Source organism: Hylaeus anthracinus, unplaced genomic scaffold (genome assembly GCF_026225885.1).
Source record: "Hylaeus anthracinus isolate JK02 unplaced genomic scaffold, UHH_iyHylAnth1.0_haploid 0, whole genome shotgun sequence".
NCBI classification, from domain to species: Eukaryota; Metazoa; Arthropoda; class Insecta; order Hymenoptera; family Colletidae; genus Hylaeus; species Hylaeus anthracinus.
This window is the reverse complement of record NW_026533254.1, coordinates 16,132,146-16,141,189: the sequence shown is the minus strand read 5'-3', so window position 1 is coordinate 16,141,189 and position 9,044 is coordinate 16,132,146.

Genomic DNA, 9,044 nt, shown 5'->3' with positions numbered 1-9,044 from the left:
CTTATTAATTTTATTTGAAATTAATAGCTGTACGAATACTTCTTACGCTGTACATTTTTCTTAACGTCTTAATCGTGGATATACAGGAACCGATTCAAAATAAAGCTTCATACATATTTATTTTCTTAATAAATTTCAAGCGAGGAAATAATTAATCAACATTCCTAGATATTTTTAATGTTAACCTCTTCTTTCCTTTCTTATTAATTTTCTTTCAAATTGATGTCTGTACGAATACTTCTTACGCTGTACATTTTTCTTGACGTTTAAATCGTGGATGGATATTCAGAATACAGAAAAGGTCGCGGCAAAGTCGTTCGCCCTATTCGAGGCACGGCGTCTGGTTGTGTGCGCCCTAACCGTCGACAGTTGGAAACGTCCTTGTTTTGTAGTGGGGCGCGTTCATCTCGGGAGCCAAGCTTCGCCCTGAACGCCTCTATTGTGATGTTTCGTTCGACTCGACCCCGTAGCGGTCGCGCGGCGTGTTGGAGAGCGCTGGGGTAAAACGAAGCTCGTTCCGAGGGCGTACCGAGCATTCGGTAATTGAATGCAGAGAATTAAACAATCGGTCGGGAGTAGAAGTCTCTCCGTGCGTACGGGAGGCTAATGGGCGTATGCCAGTTTCACCGATAGACCTCCTCGATGGAACTATTAGTCATTACTTCCTGCTGGGAGAACGCTATCGGCCAGAGTGATGAATCACGTGGCTATAAACAGATCTTCGACTTTATAATTGTAGTTTAATGAATGCGGCTCGGGTCGCGTTGGGACCTCACCTGCCCGACAGCCTTGGCATTGCTACATTGCTACGTTCTATTCGAATAATGGGTAACTAGTGTTCCAAATAAATATCTCGTTATAGATACGGTCACTGTAAGAAGTATTCGTACGGCAACCAATTTAAAATCGAATTAATAAGAAAAGAAACAAGAGACCAATCCTTTTCGAGGTCGGTTAAAAATTGTACCTAAATAGGAATTTATTTTATTCTGCAAATATTATAACGTGAACTTTATCTCGGTTCCTGTACGAATACTTGTTACTAACATTAAACGTTAATTTGAAACTTTAATTTACGCGAATTCTACTCTAAAAATATGCAGGAATGTTGGTCAATTATTTCTTTCTCTAAAATTTATTAATAAAATAAATAGGAGAAGTATTATTTTGAATTGGTTTCTGTGCGAATAGTTATTACACTGACTGTACACGAATAACCTTACATGTGTTCTTACGTTCAAAGCAAAAATTGTCATGCATTAAATAACTACCCTGTTTCGATGAAGTTTGAACATATCACACCAGCATCGCGACTCAAAGCGTAAATTCAATGAAGCGCATGCGTGAGTTTTCGTAACAGCGATCTCTCTCTCTCTCTCTCTCTCTCTCTCTCTCTCTCTCGGGGGTGTTTACATGGGCGATAATAATTCTTTCAAAGTTCCCCCGATCGACAGCCGTCGAATGCGCACACAATATCAGAAAGAAAATTGCTTCGACCGACATCTGTCCTACGCGAGTATCAAGCACGAGAGTCAATCAATTCGAATCGAAAGCATTTAATGCGATTTCCCCTGACACTGATTGATGGAGAATCAACGGATGACTCGCTCTGAGCTATGTTAATTATTTGAAATGGCTTTTACGCCGCGACTTCCTTCCCATGCGTTCCGCTCGCTTACCTGACACTCGTAAAAATGCATTTTCACTCTATAAAAACGCACGGGAATTTTCTTTTTTTTTTTTTTTTTATACCGTTATTATTCTTCGAATTTCGCGATGAAAATTTCCGTTTTTCACGTGTAATTTTTATTTATCTCGCGATGTAGCTTGCGCGCGTGTTGGTTTCTTTGATTTTCGGCGACGACACTGTTCGAAATTAATTAGGAAATTACCCGATAAGAGATATCGGATCGCGGAGGTAAATTTATACCTTATCTTATTCGAACGACTCGATTATTTTTATAGAAATATAACAAGTTTACGGAGCTCTGGGTCGAAGTATAAATTCTATACTTTCGAGCAGTAAAAATACGAGCTTTCCGATTGTTTCGAACACCTTTCGAAAATATCCAACAATCATTTTTATAGAAATATAACAAGTTTACGGAGCTCTGGGTCGAAGTATAAATTCTATACTTTCGAGCAGTAAAAATACGAGCTTTCCGACTGTTTCGAACACCTTTCGAAAATATCCAACGACTCTTGCAGAATATTATCAAATGAAAAAATTCCGAATCGCTTCATTCTAAGAAGTGTCACGAAAATCCAATCCTTTTACAAATCCTTCTCTTCCCACGTCAAATTTTTGAATGGCAGTATGTGGAACACAGTATTATTTTTCACGTGTCTCCGTTCTTCCCCTGCCACTTTTTTTTTTTTTCCGCTCGTCAAACGATGTTGGGCGTAATTACGAGCACATACGCGCGTACAGCTGGCAATAAAGTTAAGCGGTTCGTTAAAGAGCCCGGGGAGCATAAAAGTTTTAGCATAACGTGCTGATTGTCGAGTTAGATGTATCGGAAAAGCTCCGACCTTGCATGCGCCGTTATCGTGTTTGCGTCATAATATTTTCTCGCTACCAACACACGAAGCACAGAAATCGCTTTGAATGTCGGTGGTGTCCTTTGTCCCCTCGCACCAGCTGGTCTCGGCTATCGTTTTGCGCACCGTTGATACATTTGTATGCGTGCTCGTTCGAGCCTCTTCGCAAGTTCGTATCGGTCAGTCGTACAAACGCTATCTTGAAATAATAACACCTGTTCCTTCGGAAGGATGTCGATCCTCCGTGAATTCGAAGATCTCTCGTCCGTTCGTTTCGATGAATTCGATATTTAAATAAAAATAATTTCAAAATTTCATAGAGGTAAACAGACGCGGTTTCGATATCGACGTGTTTTATATTTTATTCGCGTGGTGTTTGTTCCCGTGATTTTTTAATCGTTTGCAACACAAACGGTGTCGGAATTTTCAGGTATTTAAAATCTTTCGGGATACGAACGTGTTTCCTTTCTGCGGTAGTATCTTTATTACTATGCAGTTGTTATTATTAGCAGCATGTTTTTTTTTTTTTTTTTGAGATTATGCGGTTACGGGAACGAAATCTCGAAGAGGGTCATCTTGTTTGACCGAAACGTTGATATCAGTGTTACGTTACTGTTACGGCTAACCGTTGACACGAATACCGCTAACTCGTTCTTGTGAGCAAAAAAACAAATTTTACTTTACTGTTATCTATACCACTTCGAACATTGCTGAGATTGTGATTCAGCCTTTATCGATCCTTTCCTTTCTGTACCATATTACAATTTTTTTTTTTTTTTTTTTTTTTTTTTTTTTTTTTTTTTTTTTTTTTTGTTTAACCCAATCGTATTCTATTTATCCAACGAAAACAAGTTAATTTATCTTAAAACAATACGTCGATCCATTACCCCCACCTACGTCTAAAAAATTACGATTCAGTCGCTGTCGGCAGCAACAAGTCAACGTGATATCGTTTCTAAATAGCGCGTTAACGACGGAATTGCGCAACGAACGTGCCCGTCGTCGTCAACAATTTTCACTGGCGAACGTTTTCGAACACGAAAAAGAAAAAATCGTCCATCGACGGGAAAACCGTGCTCCAAGCCATTGTTCGATGACATTTCGACTTAATAACGTGCTCGCGAAAACGTGCATATGTTTGCGTTAATTGTTTCCGCGCTGATCGCGAAAGCAAACAGCGCACCGATAAGTAAACGCGATCGTAACGACACTTAATTATAACGAGCAAATTCATTTAACAGCTGGTATTCGACTAATAGCCGCGACGATTATTTTTAACCGTTTACGGAAACGTGTAATTTAGACTTATCCGTTAATTGTTGGGTGGGACGTTCCGAATACGTGTACTTTACTATTACACTGTCGAATCACGTTTCTTTCTATATTTCAAACAATTTTTCTAACAGGAGTTAAGTTTGCTCGATCGGTTCAATAATAAATTACGTAAACGATCGATAAAAATCACAGAAACAAATTTCAGACGCGTAGTTCCCGTCTTTGGCCGACGGCATTGGACCTCGTCGTTAATTTTCCTTTCCCCTTCAAGTATGTGGAAACGAAGCGAAAGAACCTTCGTAAACGTGCACAGTTGTTCTCGCCGAAGTGTCCGTTCGTCCTTTGCGGCTGGAACAATTTGCGTACGTTTCACGCGAAGCCTGAAATGCATAACGGACGTAGGCACCGATAATAATAGAAACCTTTGTTAATCTTCCGTGAATTTCCGTACTAACACGCGAAAGATAATAATGTTCGATTCGCTCGTGTACGGCGAACGGAAAATAACAGGAATGTACATCGAGATTCGCTGATAATATTTTTTTGTTTAAACAACAAATTTAACTTTAACGCTTTTAAGACTCGAGCCATTCACTGGCACTTTATAGTCGTTCGAGAGTTTCGAATCGTTCGAACGGATGAACAGAAATTCGACATTACAGTCTTTTTTACGAAGCAACAAAGTTCATTTCAACAAATATCATTTTTTATTTACTCTTTGCGCTCGAGGTCTTTTTTTCTGCTATCTGTCAGCAACTCGAGATGCTTTCTTAGCGTTCTATCGTCACGAGTGTTAAGCTTAGATCGACTTCAGAAATGAGATCTCTAGTTTGAGATTTGAAAAAAAGATACATATCGAATTGAGTAACCTCCTCCTCCTTCTCGAAGTCGGTTAAAAATCAGGTCACCGTTGCCTCAACGACAATCATTTTATTGACGGTTCGAATTCCAAAGAAATTAAACCTAAAGGAAACCTAGCGGTGACTCTCACTCACCTCTCGAGTGCAAAGGGTTAAATTTTGGCATTCAAGGCAAAACGATCAAACTTCACCTACCAGTGAGTGGTTCAACGCAAAAATTTCCTCGACGAAGTTATAAATATGGTCCTCCGCCCGAGCTGTCGATGGTACAACACTTCCATCTCGTTATAGAAGCACCTCCGTGCCGAGCCGAGCTTTAAAGATCTTTATTCGCGTCTTGCTTCTTTTCGTCCCTCGTTTCTACGCGAAGTCCGATACTTGCGTACCAATTTAACCCTTTTGTCCTTGGATACGTAGAAAATGATTAAATTACATTAATACGAGAAAATTCATGTGGCTAACGCGGCGAAAGAGGTGTTCCTCCGTGTCGCAAATTTTCTACGGTATTTCTGCATCGAGTCGCGAGTGGGGAGGCCCAGTCGTAAAGGATTAAAGGCCATTAGCGCTTTAAGCTCCGCGATGGTGCTCATATATACCAAGGCATTCAAATCGCTAGAGGTAAATACCGCCGTCATGACAGAATAAAATGATCGCCCGGCTGAAGCAAACTGTTCACCTGATCGTAAAGAAATATGTTTGTTCAAAAAGAATTGTCTTTCGAGGGACAATAGTTTCAATCGAGAGGTGACTCTCAGACACCACTAGGCTTTCTTTAGGTTTAATTTCTTTGGAACTCGAAATGTCAATAACGTGATCGTGTCAAAGGTGACCTGATTCTCAAATCTCAAATTAAGGATCTCATTTTCGACGTTACTCTAAGCTTAGCATTCGTAACAATAGAATGCTAAGGAAGCATCTCGACTGCAAAGGGTTAATTACTATTTATTTTGCCTCAGCCGTGAATATTTTATTCGATCCAAATATACAATACGTAATATAAAATCGTGTATTATCAAATATTCGAGTATAACAATCCGCAAGCGTAAAAAGCACGAAATTTTAAGGACACTAATGGAACCTGACTGACTCCCCTCGCGCTCCGTTTCGTTTAGACCCTCGTCAGGCAATTATCGCGCTGGTAGTACGAACGGTATATCCACACTTTGACAACTTCATACGTAATTCAGCGTCATCGCGAATTAACCTTTACCTATTTGCGTGTTTGTTCGTTTATGTAACGCATCGTCGCTTCCGTTCCCCTCGCACGGGCCCATGAAAAGCTTCTGGAGTTTAGCATGGAACGTCCTCGTTCGCAATCATTTAGAGCAGCCGTGTCAAGCTCTTGCTAATTTGCTCTAGCAAATTTTATCTATAGTAGCAATTTATCCAAGTATATTTTCAATTTCTTATTATTCTTTCGTGTTTGGAAAATTTGTGTCCAATTTAGGAGCGTGCAAGTTTCCGTTTATTTCTGGTTAATTCTCGTGTATGTATTGGAAACATCGAGTCAGTAATAGAATCAGGAGAGAATAGAGCCAGGGGTGGACAGTAGAGCGGTGCGTAGCCGACTACCACGCCTCGGTTTTTTATGGTTGAGTTAGGGCTGGTTAACAAAAAATATGAAGTGTGGAAAAAGCCTAGGGTGAAAAAATAAGGAATAAGATAAGTGCAATGGCAAATAAGGGAAGCGAATAGTCGGTAGCTCCTCAGCTAAGCACTATAAACTCAACAAACTATCAGGTTGTCCCAAAAGTTTCTTTCGCGTGTTGCATTCAATTATTTTCTGTGCCAGTGTTTGTATAAATAGACAGTCTAATTTCTTCGACATTGATGCTGTAACGGTAACGAAGCGAAACGAATCGTACACAATTCAGTAATGTAACATAAAACATAAAATATTGTGTACGTATTAATTATTAATAAAGCGAAAGAAACTTTCGGAATACGATAATTGTTTTCTGTGGCAGTGTTTATATAAATAGACAGTCTAATTTCTTCGATATTGATGCTGTAACGGTAACGAAGCGAAACGAATCGTGCACGATTCGGTAATGTAACATAAAATATTGTGTACGTATTAATTATTAATAAAGCGAAAGAAACTTTCGGGACAACCAAATAAATTAAAGTAGTCGTTCTACACATTTCGGGACACCCTGTATCTCGAACTCTGGAGGTCACTCGACCCTCCTTTCTAAGGCCGTCGCCTTGGATTCCAAAGGACGCTTGGCAGTGATTCGAAAGGACACAACTCCATTTCTATGCGGAGATCGAAGCTGTGCCAAAAAATCAAACACCGATATGACTCGAGGATATAATGTCGCCGGAACAGTAATAGTTGCTTTGGTACGCCAATAAAGACACAATACAGAAGATGCGCACTTGCTGCTGTCACCTAAATCAAATTTGCTAGACGACCCAAAATGGTCGCTTGTCACCGATACAGTAATGACAATAATGTACTCCGTCGAATCTGTAAACGAAACCAGCGTTCTTGCAGTTTACGTAAAATTTGCTAATTGCTCCAGGACGTCGCTCGTAACTGCACCATAATAATGGGATATTGCGTCTCCGTTGGGAAACGAGGGCAGGTTTATTGCTGCCCAAATAAAATGTGCTTAGCTGATAGTAATAAAAATATTCCGTCGGAACACGAGGTAGAATTGGCTGGCGCAACGAGCCTCTCCAGCGACTCTCGAAGCGTCTCAGTCGTCGCTCTCGATTCGGGAAATCGCTTTGAGCGCTATTATTATATCGCGACGAGAGTCGAGGCCAATCGATGTCCGGTGCGCGATGAAATAAAGCCGAGCACAAAGGCAGTCGCGTCGACGGGGCTGAGGGAAGGGAAGGGAAGGAAGGAAGGAAGGAAGGAAGATTGTCCCTCGCTAGACCTTCGGCTTCAAGGGTACAGGGCCGCGCCACGATTCAGGGGAAGCCGGATTGCCTTTTTCCCCCCGAATTCTAAAAATTATCCAATTTCTTACGTTTCTTATCAAAGAAATATCGAAAGCTGCGTATAGTACGTGTGGAAATGAATTCTGAGCCCTTGTATTCGACCATGTATACCTTTGAGTCAAGTAGAAATACTTATTCACCGTTTTGTTTTTTGTTCCCTAGAACAAAAATTGTTCGTACTTGAACGTGCCAACATGGCGACTAAATACATCTCTTTGACACGTTGATCGCCACGTCACCCATATGTGACCGACAGTGCATTTCACCGAAGAACTAAAGAAATTAATTCTGAAAGTTAAACTTCGAAGGGAAATGAATTTAAACGAAATTCGTGTATTTTGACGAAGTTATAAAAATAAATACCACGACGGATGTTTGATTATGTAGTCTCCGATAGTCTGAATAATATTTAATTCTAGCAGAAATTGTCAAGAATATTTCTCTGCCAGTCAACGTGTTGAACTAGAGTCATGAATAGACTGCGGATCTTTATGCAAAGTAAAATTCTTGCCGAATGTGCCTACAAAAATTGAACCTGAAAAATAGGAATTTATTTTATCCTTCAAATATCTCAACGCGAACTTTACTTTTAATCTTTTTTATATTCTTGCATATTGTTTGCATTTTGTAGGTTCTTGCACATTCAAATTTCCTGCAAACGCACAAAGATCCGCAGTCTAGTCATAAATAATTGAATACAGAAACACAGAATTAATCTCCACGCGTAATCAAATGCACCATAATTTCAATCTGGTAACTGTAGCCCCGTTGGCTTTTCGCCCTTACACTCTCCCCTTGAAGGCACGCGGTCAGTTTTGTGGAATCCAAAAGCTCACGGGCGCCGAAAAATAGGCCGTTTCTTCGAACTCCATGGCGCGTTCAGGTTGGTTTAGGTTCCCTCCGTGCTCCCCCTTTTCTCTCTTTATAAACAGTTCGACCGTCGAAGGAACGGGGTCCACCCCCTCGCTCTTTCCTTCTCTGCAGTGCACACGGAGACACTGTTCTGTACACACCCACTCGGTCTTTCCAAAGCGTGAGATTATCTTCGAAAACGTTCGGATTTTCGGGACACCTTCCTGTGTCGTTTTCTACCAGGGTTTCTTTGTTCCCTGATACTTTTGAATCAGGGGTGGTCAACGTTTATTCCGTCGAACGCTAAACACTCGTCGAGCCGTTAATCTTTATTCCTTATTTGAAATTTGTCTCCAGAGAATACGTTTGCTTATTAATACTGTAGATGTCTCTACTGTCCTTTTTTTTTTTCATTTATTATAGTGCGTGGATAACTTTTACATTGCACCGTCTTTGATACAGAAGTATGAAATACAAAAGTTGAACCTATGATTTAATAACAAAGATTTGAGATTTAGTTCTATTTTACTTAGTTCTATTTTACTTAGTTCTGTTTTACTC